Here is a 13,421-nt window from a genome sequence, read left to right as displayed (position 1 = left end):
AACAGCGTGCCAAAAAAGTGGAGTCAAATTCGTCTAAGGATAAGAGCTATGCATGAGGGAGATAATCCTTAATTTTGAAATGAATTTCTAAATTTTATAACAGCAATTAGATATTCATCCGTATAATGTGATATGTACACCAGCAGTAAACGATTGCCTTTTAAAGAATGTGTCATTCTGATTTTGATAAACTATTTACAACTGTATCAAATCAATTTCTAATATACACATGGCACATGTATATATATTTTTTAGCATCTATGGATGTGTGTGTTTTATGTTTCAATCCAGGTATCCATTTCAATTTACACCAAATTACATATAATCTGTTTAAAACAAATAAAATATTATAATTCATGTCATATATAGCTCAACAAATCTTACAATCGATCCATATGTGGTTTATCTAGCCATTTCATATGTGTATGTCCCAATGTCATCGTGAATGGTAGACTCACCAGTAGATGAAGTCTTGGTTATCTTGGAATTGGGGAGGTGGAGGAAGAATGACTTGTACATTTTCATCAATTTCTTACTCCTACAAACACATTAATAAAAGTAAGTTTCGGTGAAGAACGACTCGTGTGACTGGCAAAAGGCGGGGAGGGGGGAGGTAATAAAAGTAAACTGTAGTCCTTTTAAAAGAATTCCGTGGTAGTAAGGTTGTGTGTAAAGAACAAATAAAATGAACCGAGTTATTACTGGATTAATGTCAGTAAAATAGCCAATATGTTTAATATGATCTATATTGAAACATACGTTCATGGTTCCTCTTTTCTCCACAGCTCTGGAGGTTCTGCTTTTTTGTTTTGGAAGGGGAGGGTCTGAATCCGTTTTCCGTTTTTGGTCTTTAGGTACATGTAACGGCGTGTAATTAAATACAGTTGGAATTGCCTCTATTTTTAGTTGCAGTCTTGAGTAGCCCAAAGACCGTGCCTTAAACGGCTCAACTACAAAAAAATCCTCTGTAAAATGACGTTCCCACAGCTTGGAGTGTTCGACGGCCAATAATCCACTGTTCTTAATGTTCTTACCCAAACTTCAAAATTCTTTGTGTCTGTAGGGAAATTGAACATTGCTAATCCCTGTCCATTTTGAACATTGCAGTTTGGGGCCGCACATAACACCATATTTACGCGTTGCTTATTCGATGTTTCCGTTGCCTGCTGTTCAAATATGCAGAGGTCACCAAGACCGGTGAAGGACTTTAAATTTAGGACTATAGTCGGCGCTTACGGTCATTGAACATCGAGGGTTCTTTAGCGTGCCACACCTACTGTGACACAGGGCATCCGTTTTTAAGGTCATCTCCAAGGACCCGTGACATTCACACCTGATGCCGAGCGATTGTTGATGGAACTGCCACTACCTGTTGTAACGACTTTGGTCTGTCGCGGCCGGAATTCGAACCCCGGCCTTCCACATGCGTAGCGAACGCTCTAACCGCTCGGCCATCGCAGTGGTCTAGATCATCATGCACGATGGTTATGCTCTGAGATGATGAATATGAAGGGGGAATTTTGTCAAAATAAACGATTTGATCTGAATCAGATCAATTTGATACATGTGTATTTGTTGTACTATATGATATTTTGTTACGTTTAAATAAGGATGTATCAAAGGCGTTGAGAAATAATTGTCTCTATCCTTTTGTTGATTTCTGGTAGCATTTTCTCGTTACTGACGAGATAACGTCCTCCAGTTATGATAAGCTGATTGACTTGCTGTTTGTCATAGGATCCGGTTCTTGAGTTGGCTCTGTGTTCTTTATCCTTTGACACATTTTCTTCACGCCCGACAACCTTGCCCACACCCCCCTTCCCGGTGAATTTGCGTTTATTCTTCAATGCCTTCCCCTTGGTCAATGGAATGTGACTTTTGTCGAGGTTACATATTGTTGAAATAGTAAAATATAAACATTGTAAACTCTGATGTAGAAAAACAAAATAAAATGTATAAAGTTATTGATGCTAAGCAATTGACAATATAGGTCTATGAGTATGTTTACATTTTGAAATAATATGGTATACACATCAATTATATTGACTTATAAAACAACGGGATATAACATTCCCAAAATTAGAAGTTACATAAATGTTTTAGATACGGGAAAAATACACCCACCTCTCAATCCAACTGATACAAATGCTGTGACGTCAAACTTCAACAGCAATAGTGTTGTCTACAGTATGACATTAAGAGCATTACATCTTAGGCGCAACATTAACCATCAATGTAATAATTGTATTTATTTCGTAACAGAAATGAATCTTGTTATTTCATCTGCTGATTCAAGCACACACACACAAAACGTCGTTAACCTTTTTCTTCACTGATATACCCAGATCTTTATATGGTTTAGGGAATGTAAATATCATCATGTACATACTCAAATAATAATTTTGAAGGATTGTTTACCAGTGATGTTATTTGACACCTCAAAACAGCTGAGTATAGAATATGACGTCAATCCATACCTTTAAAGAATTCCTTTTCGCTTTCCTGTTTTTCGACTCAATGGACGCATGTCTCCATTTTCAATGTTAAAGTTCTTGTTTAGAGTCATTCTAAAGACACTATTTCCCGAATATGATTCGACATAACAACACTTTAAATCTAAACATATGTAACCTTGAGAGTGCTTTAGGAATGGTGTCTTTGTCTTTTAAGATGATTTTGATAGAATTGCGTTGTTTATATTTAGGTTTAATATCAAACTTTTTTTCTGAATTCCTGACTGTGTCTTTCTATTGGTTATGTAGTGATAGGCGAACGTAACAAATAAATACTGATATGCAAAATAGTTTTAATTTTGTCATTTAGAAAGCATGTGTAAAGTCCATGTAGCGTTCAATTTGATGATTTCCGTGTTTTCAAACTTTATGAGAAATGCATCATATATCGTGAATATGTCATTGAAACAGTTTCCGCAACTTCCTTATGAATGTTTCCCTTCCAATTTAGACACCAATTTAGACACCCATTTGTCTTTCGTGTCCGTGTTTATTCCTAAATTTCGGTCTATATCTGTGGACAACAATGCATAGTCCTATGTAGAAGATCTGAAATACACAACAGACCACTCCAAGTCCAAGAATGGCATATTTCAAAGTTGTTGTGTTACCCTTTCCAGTGGGGACATTCACCTCTCCACTGCAAGAGTTACTCTCTACATCTAGTTCATCTAAAAGGAGGAAACTATTCATATGTATGATTGGCCCAGTCACAAACATTGCATAAACCCTTTGAATCCGCATAATATTTAGTAGAATTTATATACTCACTTCCCAGCGGAAATTATACCACCATTAATCAAAATTTCTTAATCAAGGGTACATGATGTTTGCGGGCTTGTTTTCCAGAAATAAAAATATGGAATCAAGACAATTTTGTATGATGCTTACTTAAATGTTCATCAGCTTTATTCAATGGATACGTGTCGGTTATCGTTAACGGACTTACAGGTGATGACGAATCTGTTGGAAAATGAATAAGATTGGTATTAAGTGTATATTAGGGTAGAAAATATGTTTCTAAAACTGTTAAACTATATCATACAACTATATCATTTGAACATCGCAACACATCCCATACATTCAATTAACAAAACCTATTATATATTCTATGGAATATTACCCCTTTTGTTACTGTTTTATTATAAGGGAATCCACCATTCCTCATTATTTCACGACAAAGGGTGAGATAATTTAACCAGGCAGGTACATATTCTAGTAAATTCAATGTTATATTAGGCATATCATATTACGTTGCTTGATATTTAACCCCATGTAGTTGCATTTATTTTTGTTAATCCAAAGGACAAGGGACGTTATTGGCCAAAATTGGCCACGCTTCAAAAACAGATCATATTTTGCAGGTAGGAAGGTGATAATTTTCTCGTTTCATTTATATATAACATGTACCATTTACTTGTTGCTGATATTGAGAAAATAACGTTACAATATTGCATTGTTAACTCTGACGCTATCTTCCGACGGTCGCTTTTTCGGAACGACGTCATCGACCTTATAGGATTTACAGTCCCCTGATTCTTCTTGAATATTTTTCTAAAAGTTACATTTTGCGGAAGAATCTTGTGTTAATTAGAGTGAGGAAAATAATGCGTGTATTTGTCAAAAATTGTTCAGTAGAACGCAATCATATTTTCGAAGGTGCTGTTCGATGTCCTCCCGTTCAAATGAAATATGAAAAATAAAATGGCTTTTAAATTTTATTTTTCCTGGTTTTGTTTTTTGGTCATAAATATTAACACTTTGATTAAAAACGTCGAATGAGTCGGATAAAATTACTTGTTATGCCATGTACACCAAGGACTATATAACAGGTCTGCTTACATGTGTATGCAATATACATGTTACAGTACATACGAATAAAATATGCTATGGGTATTTACAAAATATATTGAATAAAGTGTCGTAAATGTACATATACTAAACGATACAAATTTATGTTGCATGAATGGGATATCATTTTCTTGGGTACAGTAAAACACGTCAAGTAATATGCATGTAACTTCAGATGGTATATTTCATATAGCAAATGCATTTAAAAACCTCAAAAATGCGTCCAATATATTTAAAAGCCTCACAAAAATGTGTCCGTGTTTATGTCTTTACATTCCCCTAAATGGTCAACAAAGTAGTTCCAACTCTCTCTCTCTCTCTCTCTCTCTCTCTCTCTCTCTCTCTCTCTCTCTCTCTCTCTCCATATAGTGTTCATCTTTGATAAATGAAAATACATCAGTCAGTGGGCATGTCATTGCATGCATCGACATTCAGTCCAAATATAGAACGTACTCTGGGAAGTTGTATAGACAATGTGGTATATGTAACTGCTTTTCCCAGTCACTTATTTTCACATGCGAATAATGATATATTGAGTGACCCCCCCCCCCCCTCCCCCCCATATTCTTGATAGTAGTATTGAATAAGAAAAAAAATCGGCTTAAAATTATTAATTGAACCCATGTAGCGAAGGATAACCCTCCACCCCCGACGATTTTATCCTTCGCCCCCCCCCCCCCCCCCGATAAATGATGTTACGTGTCTGTTTCCAAGAGACAGTATTTGTAACTACAACAGACCTTTTATAAAAATGAATTTAATAAATATCATGCATGTATTTTCGTTTTTCAATGTGCGGGCCAGGCCTATCCAGAACACCTTGACATGAGAGAGAGAGAGAGAGAGAGGTAGAGAGAGAGAGAGAGAGAGGTGTCTACATCACCTTACGGTTATACTCCAGTATTCCTAATCATGGAGGGGGCGTACGTCAATACTAATATAAACTTTTAGTAACAATCATCACAACACATATATTATATATTTTATAAGATTGATAAAATTTGAAGTGTCATTAGGTTGGCCAAGTTCTTCCCATAGCAAGGGAATGGTCAACATCACCCCCCCCCCCCTCAAAGTGGAGGGGCAACCCCTCCTCGATACTACGGTGTCTGAATATTTATATCTATACATGAATATATACACATGTTCATCCTGCCCGATTACCTTTGTTATATATGTGTACCTGTAAATGTGCATCTATTACATATACATGTATGTATGAACCCGTGGGATCCGGGTTTGAGTAAGTCCTCAGTACTCCTTGCTTGTCGTAAGACGCAACTAAATGGGGCGGTCTTCGGATGAGACCGCAAAAACTGAGGTCCCGTGTCACAGCAGGTGTGGCATGATAAAGATCCTTCCCTGCTCAATGGTCATAAGCGCCGAGCATAGGCCTAAATTGTGCCGCCCTTCAACGGCAGTGGTGAGGTTTCCATAAGTGAAATATTCTCAGGAGGGGCGTTAAACAGTATTCAATCAATCAATCATATGCGATATAGAAAAAAAATCTGCCACCAGAATGGTCGAAGTTTCAAATCGATCACAGGTTTTCGACGTTTTAAAGAAACCACATCTCGCTGGAAGATATAAATAATGATTTGCTGTTATTTTATTTTCAATTTAAACCGTTTTAAGAACCTTTGGAATCAATATCTAATTACTAATGTAGTAATATTTAATTTCAATATGCATCATATATGCATACATGCATGTACGTAAAAATGATGTAAGAAAACTGCTTTAAAAAAAAACCCGCATAATATTTGATATATTTGTATAAAAGATAGTTTAAAATTTAGCGAAAAAAGTAACAGGCATCCCAACTATCTAGCTCTTGGGATTTAACGTGTCAGTACCCATTTTTGCCGAAAATGAACGAATTTTGGTCCGATTTTTGTAAAAAGAAAATAAATTCGAGTTATTAAAGGTCTATGTGTCACTTTGATTTTATTACTTTTTTAATGCAATTTATTCTTAAATAATCTTATTTTGAAAAGACAGGACGTCCAAACATATTCCCGTGACCTTTAAAAACGAAAGTAGAATAATTTCCATTCATCATGCGGTGGATTTTTGATCCGCTCCGTGACTCGAAAGGCAGACATCATCTGCATTTATTGGGTGCAGATTTTTATGTCAAACTAGGTAACGCATTAATTGTTTGACTGGACATACATGTATTTATTAAATCGCAAAGAAAGTAAAAGTTTATGGGGTTAAATGATGGAACAGTTTGCTTCAGTTCTATAACATGCAAAATATTGACTTTGTGTAACGAAAACGGCCGATTTCCGCATTCATTCTTTTTTTAATTTAATATTGTTTGCAGCCAACAACCGACACCATATTGATAATGAAAGAAGAATATTAATGGATAATTAAACATGCAAAATATAAATCTGGTTGTTGCATGCACAAGTTTTTTTTTTCAGTTCTATAACATGCAAAATATTGTTTGCAGCCAACAACCGACACCATATTGATAATGAAAGAAGAATATTAATGGATAATAAAACATGCAAAATATAAATCTGGTTGTTGCATGCACAAGTATTAGTTTTTGCTAAAGTTTATTCATAATTTATTTCAAATCAACAGATTCCGCTAAACAGCTCATCTTTAGTGTATAGTCATGACGTCATAATAAAATATTACGTCATTTTCATGTAAGTGGGATTAGACGAACATCCTACTTGTGTAAATAAAAAGAATAACTAAGCATAGTATGAAAGTTGAAAAAATAAGAAAAATCTCGGCGGTATATAGCCAATAACGTCCCTTATCCTTATTTGGACATGTTTTGGAAGCGGAAGGGTGTACCAATAATACTGCACCCCCGTTCCCATGTCATGTAATGTATTGTCAACATTTATACCCCATTTATACCCAATGCCATTTTTGCAATTGATGACACAAATTGTGAATTTCTCCATGCTTACAATCCAAACATGTGAATTAATTTATTTGGTTATTTATTAATTATTAGTATAAGAATTAACACAACTTTTTTATGAGCATTTCATTAAAACAGTTATATCCATAACTGACGTTTCGTGTTTCACATTTAATTATAAATGAAAACATAGTAAGCTATAGAAATGGTAATGTTGTTAGGAGATATTTCATTTATATTTTTAAATTCTGAATTTTTAATTGATGTTTTCTTTTTGGGTATATATGTGTCAATAGATCAATATTTATTTTCAGTCAACTACATTTAAATGTTTTACATGCATTTTGTTGTGTTTATCTAATGCAATTATTTACATTTTGCCATTATGGTGTGTTTAAAATCAAACAAATACATAAATAATTCTTTCACATATGTAATTTTGAAATTGTCAAGTCACATTGCAGTTTAATACTAAACAGAACTGCCCATATTTTCCTTTTGTATTAACATTCTCTTACAATGTAGAAATGAGAAAATATTCATTCTAGATGTCCATTCAAAGTAATTGACTCTCATGTATGGTTTGAAATCACATTTCCTTCAAGTACAAATAAAATTAACCTCCTTTCTTTAATCGAAATGTGATATGTTTATGTCTAACATATCGGACGCCTATCAGCAAGGGATCTTTATATATCTATCTATGGAGTTTTGAATTTCAAATTCATATGCCACTATATATGCTTGAAAAAGTACTAAAACTTTGAAATGTTTACCCAAACTACTGTGTCCATAGGTTCCTATTCTAAGGTGTTAATGTTTCCATTTATCTAATATACATCCCGTGATTTCCCTAGTCCCACTACATGTTTGAAGGGGTACTAAAATTTTGAAATGTTTACACAAACTACTGTTTCCATCGGGTCTTATGACAAGCCCGAATTGTTTCAATTTACCTAATATACATCCCGTAGTCGGGTTACATTCCGGCTCTTTACATTTACATGTCATTTGACACTCCTTTCCAAATCCTGGAAATGGACATGTTGATTCACAATATGGACCATGGAGTCCAGGATCACAGTCTATCAGAGCCAAGTAAAAATACAAACTTTCAGATATCTGTACTTATCATTCAATAATGCATGCATCTAAACCTAAAGACAAATCAAATAGTACTTGATTTCTAAATATTGAGATACATAGACATTGCCTGATGATAAGAATTTTACCCCCATAACTTCTTCTGCAGCCATATTGAGGATGACTCTCCTCTTCACTACAGTTACAGTGTAAGCCACATAGAAAGCCATAATGCGGATAACGACAAGAGGATGCGCATTGTTTTCCAAAAAACCCAGGCATGCAACCTGTATTGGATAAATTGAGTGTGCATTGTAAATATGTATATTGTAAAATCAATGTTTGAATTTAGATCTAAAATGTGGAAATAGGTTATGGAAATTCAACAGGAATGGTACTTCATCAGCAAGAAATATTCGGACATAATTCAAAATACTTCTATACATTGCGCATAGTGAGATTTTACCTGTTTCCTGCAATTTATCTCATGTATTTCAACGATAACATATCATTACTTTTTTAAGTATCATAATAAAATCTTACGTTCCTTAGATTTTAAATGCGCGCATCTTTCTTCGCTTTACATATCTGCAAAATTACTGACTTGTGCAGTTGTGAATTGTTTCGTTCCAAACATATCCAACATAACCATAACAACATGTAGGTCCATTTTCTCTACAACAAAATTTTGTTAAACTTCTTTACCCAAATATGAAAGAAATGAATGATGTATAATCAAGTATCTAGCTCTGATTCAAGTATGTCTTCCTCTTTGCAACATAGTAAAACAGGAAATACAACTAATTAAAATAACATACATACCCTGGACATACCATAGCAGAGACACGGGGGTGTAAAAAAGACAGTGACCAAAACACATTAACGGTGTACACAGACATCTTGATAAACATTTCTGTATCTGTATTTCCAATACGATTATTCAATGTTCCCCGTTGATAATTAAATTCATGCTATTACATGTATATGCACTGGGTTTGAGTGTGTGAGTATAAATATCCTGTTTTAAATTACCAACATCTAACGATCAACCTCTGAAATTAAATCATTCCCACGTTTTAAATCATTCCAAAGTTCACAAAAATGCACGCAACCATGCAAGCATTTTTTGTCACAGCATTTGATATGTATGTTGTCAATTCTATGAACCAGGATATAATGCGTTCCTTGATTTCAATATCTGCAAATATTTATCATAACTCACATATTTTAGACTTGACCATATCTTTAATCTAATTTTGATATTGACTTCGGTTTGGTAAATAACATAAAAATCAGCAATGTTCAAATGATGTGAAACGTTATTTCAAATCATTGTCAAGTTCTATTATGAACACTGGACACGCTAATAAATGTTAAGAAATTAAAGATGGTGTACCTTTTCCCATTGTTCTTTTTTTTTTTATTTCTAATAATGCTTCATCATACACAGCACCACCAAGGCTAATTGTTTTCCTCACATGCTTATCACTGCTCGTTGTCTTCAGCTTTACATGATGATACAATGCTGATTTATGCATCTAAAATGCCTCCCCGTTCTGTAACCACGTTCGCCCTACTGTACCGTTATATTCTTATAGGAATTTTGGAATTACCCTCTTTTCCTTATCGATACCAATTCATTACAGTTAGTTCGGATTTCAAACATTTCGGTTGAGCATTATTGAAGAGACATTATTTGTCGAAATGCGCATCTGGTGCATCAAAATTGGTACCGTATAAGTTCTTCATTATGACCCCTGGGTCGAGGCCTCTGCTGGTGGACTCTTAGTCCCCGAGGGTCTCTACAGCCCAGTAGCTAAGTACTTCGTTACTAGCTTGAAAATACGGATGTATATTTAATTGCTGTTATAAAATTTAGAAATTCATTTCAAAATTAAGGATTATCTCCATCATGTATAGCTCTTATCCTTGGACGAATTTGGCTCCACTTTTTTGGCACGCTGTTGTTGGCTATATTTAGCTCCAAAACTTCATAGTTATTTCGGATTTCAAACATTTCGGTTGAGCATCACTGAAGAGACATTATTTGTCGAAATGCGCATCTGGTACATCAAAAGAGCTTTGATATTTCACATAAGTATTCCCAGTGACAAGACCTTTTCGTGGTACCAACATTTTTGACCATTGACCTTGGAATTTGACCAACTTTTTGAAAACTTTAACATTGCTAATACCTTTTGAACAGTAAGTGATAGAGCTTTTATATTTCACATGAGTATTCCTTGTGAAAAGACCTTTCCTTGGGTACCAACATTTTTGACACTGTGACCTTGACCTTGGAATTTTACCTACTTTTTGAAAACTTTAAACTTGTTAATACTTTTTGAACAGTAAGAGATAGAGCTTTGATATTTCACATGAGTATCCCTTGTTACAAGATCTTTCCATTGGTATTGAACCTTTTGACCTTGACATTTGACCTACTTTATTTTTTTTTTTTACATTGGTCATAATTTCTAAATAGTAAATATTAGAGCTTTCATATTGTACATAAGCATTTTTTTTACAAGATCTTTCTACTGGTACCAAGATATTTGCCCTTGTGACCTTGGCCATCTTCGGAATTGGCCATTATCGGGGGCATTTGTGTTTCAGAAACACATCTTGTCCCTTATTGTTTCGCCTTTGTTAGTTGCTTTTCCTGTTTTTCTTCAAAGCTGGATGAAATCTTCCCAACCGGAATGCAAGTTGTGAAAACGAAAACCAGGATACAAAAAGCGGCAAACAATCAAATAGGGCAAATATTGATGGACTTACTGCAGGTATAATTTGTCTAGCAGTAATTGCTGGATTGCTGATACTGATCAACGTGGGAACATATTTATTGACAATGAAACCCAGAAGCAGAACAATATTACAAATCGAGTGAAACGTTTCGCGTGAACTTATTTGCATAAATTAAACGCACTCACAATGTACATTGCAGCTGATATCAATCACTCTAAAGTTATATCGATAAGTGTCTCATGATGTGTGACAACGTATACATATCCCCTCTTGCTTCAACTAAATTACTATACTGATTGAAAATACATTTGATTTTATATTTGGTGTTGTTATCTATGTTGATGTTCAGAACTGATGATATACTCAATATCGTCGAATGTTCGTGTATTTTCAAATGTGAAAAGGTGAATAGCGAACAGTGATCAATATCATAATTCCTTTACAAAAATGTAAATTAAGAATATGACTCCTGGACATACCAGATGTAAGATCAGGTACCTAGGAGAAAGTGTTCTCTGTCGACCGGTTACGCCCGCCAATAGCTCTATATTTTGTTCAAGTAAACGGCGCAATTCGAAGTCACGATCAGTGTGTAAAGCTTGGTTTATCAATTGCTATGAAAAATATGTCGTAAAACATTTAAGACAATGATATTTTGTATTGCCAATCTAGACTATTATAATTGTGAAATACTGACTCTAAATGAGACTTTGAAATTCTCTGTGCCATCGTCACGGCGGGTGTGACCGGTCATCAGGGGATGCGTACTCCTCCTAGGCACCTCACCCCATCTCTGGTGTGTCCGGGGTCTGTGTTTACCCAATTCTTTATATTATATCCTGATAGACGTTATGAGATTGATCAATGTTCATTATCTTCACCTTTTATTACCATTCAGAGCTCTTCGCGTAGCTTGTGCCTTGCTCACTGACCTCGAACGTGTTCGAATTGTCACCATTTTTGGTTTTTACATTCACGTGATCAAAACAAAATAGTTCTCAAAATGGAAAACATGCGAGTAGTTCAAAGAATTTAAATGTCTCTATTTGCTTGTCTTTTAAATTAAATTTTAATGCAATAATTTTATAACTTTAAACATTGGTGCATTAATCATTCAAAATGCAGATTACGAAAAAAAATTGCATCAAAAGTTAACAATACAGAAAACTTTTGATTTTGACGTCAAAATACAATGGCAAAAAACATAACGTCAAACATATATATATATATTGTAGCGTATTTTATAAACAAAAACCAAAAAGGAAACCGACGTAAACATCAGATAAATATTCTCTAATTTGTTGTTTTTTGACCGTTGATGCTGATTTAACAGTCGGAAAATCCGTTTAACCTGCCATGATTTCCTTTACATGTTCCACTAAAGCGACCCTTGAATCAGCATTAACAGTGGAGCATAAGAAATAGCTATTATCTGAGTGAATGTCAGGACAAAGCTAAGCAAATTGCAGGGCGGTGGAGAAGTCGTATCGTCCTGATAATAATTCGTCAACATTTCATTTTTAAGTTTGACCATTCATCAGGGCCGAATTTGACCCTGCGTTTTTAAAACTAAACGCTAGATTCCTATCAAAGGAACAAATGCCGTCAGCATATGCAATAGTTTTCGCCATAACACAGTTCAGTCTTGTATTCCACCATATTTCAAGTTCAAATCTACATCCTGTATTTTCTACAAATGCATGAAAGGTGAAGATAACGAACAGTGATCAATCTCATAACTCCTATAAGCAATACAAAATAGAGAGTTTGGCAAACACGGACCCCTGAACACACCAGAGGTGGAATCAGGTGCCTAGCAGGTGTAAACATCCCCTGTCGACCCTTCACGCCCACCGCGAGCCCTATAACCTCATCAGTTAAACGGAGTTATCCGTAGTCAAAATCAGTGTGCCAAGAACTGCCTAACAATCGGTATGAAACACGTCAGACACCATTTGACCTAATGATAGGTTGTATTGAGGAACTATACCATATCATTTGCGAACTGCTTACTTCAATCGAGACTGTTGAAACCCTTGTATCATCAACTTGCTTGTCAGTAGCTTGCCTCGATTTCAAAACTGATCATACCCAGAACACACAGATACGTTAAGGCAGGTTATGAACATCTTTACTGGGATAAAATCCGCTGAAACATGACGTCATAATTGAAATAAGTATATCGTTAAGTATATATCCAATTCCGATTTTATTTTTATTTATGCATAAAATAAACTATGCATCTACATACGTACTAAGATCTAAAGAAATTCGAAATGTTATACTGCTCTCCTGTAATTTCTGTCTGATCAACATGGAAGTAAACTGAGGAC

General features: G+C 34.9%; 1 pseudogene; it reads right to left on the bottom strand.

Annotated features, from left to right (window-relative positions):
- The window catches only part of LOC125677021 (uncharacterized), a 50,963-nt pseudogene extending 50,444 nt beyond the window's left edge, over window positions 1-519 (bottom strand).
- Between the last annotated feature and the right edge of the window lie 12,902 nt (window positions 520-13,421).

Source organism: Ostrea edulis, chromosome 3 (genome assembly GCF_947568905.1).
Source record: "Ostrea edulis chromosome 3, xbOstEdul1.1, whole genome shotgun sequence".
Classification (NCBI taxonomy): Eukaryota; Metazoa; Mollusca; class Bivalvia; order Ostreida; family Ostreidae; genus Ostrea; species Ostrea edulis.
This window is presented reverse-complemented; position numbering and strand designations above follow the sequence as displayed.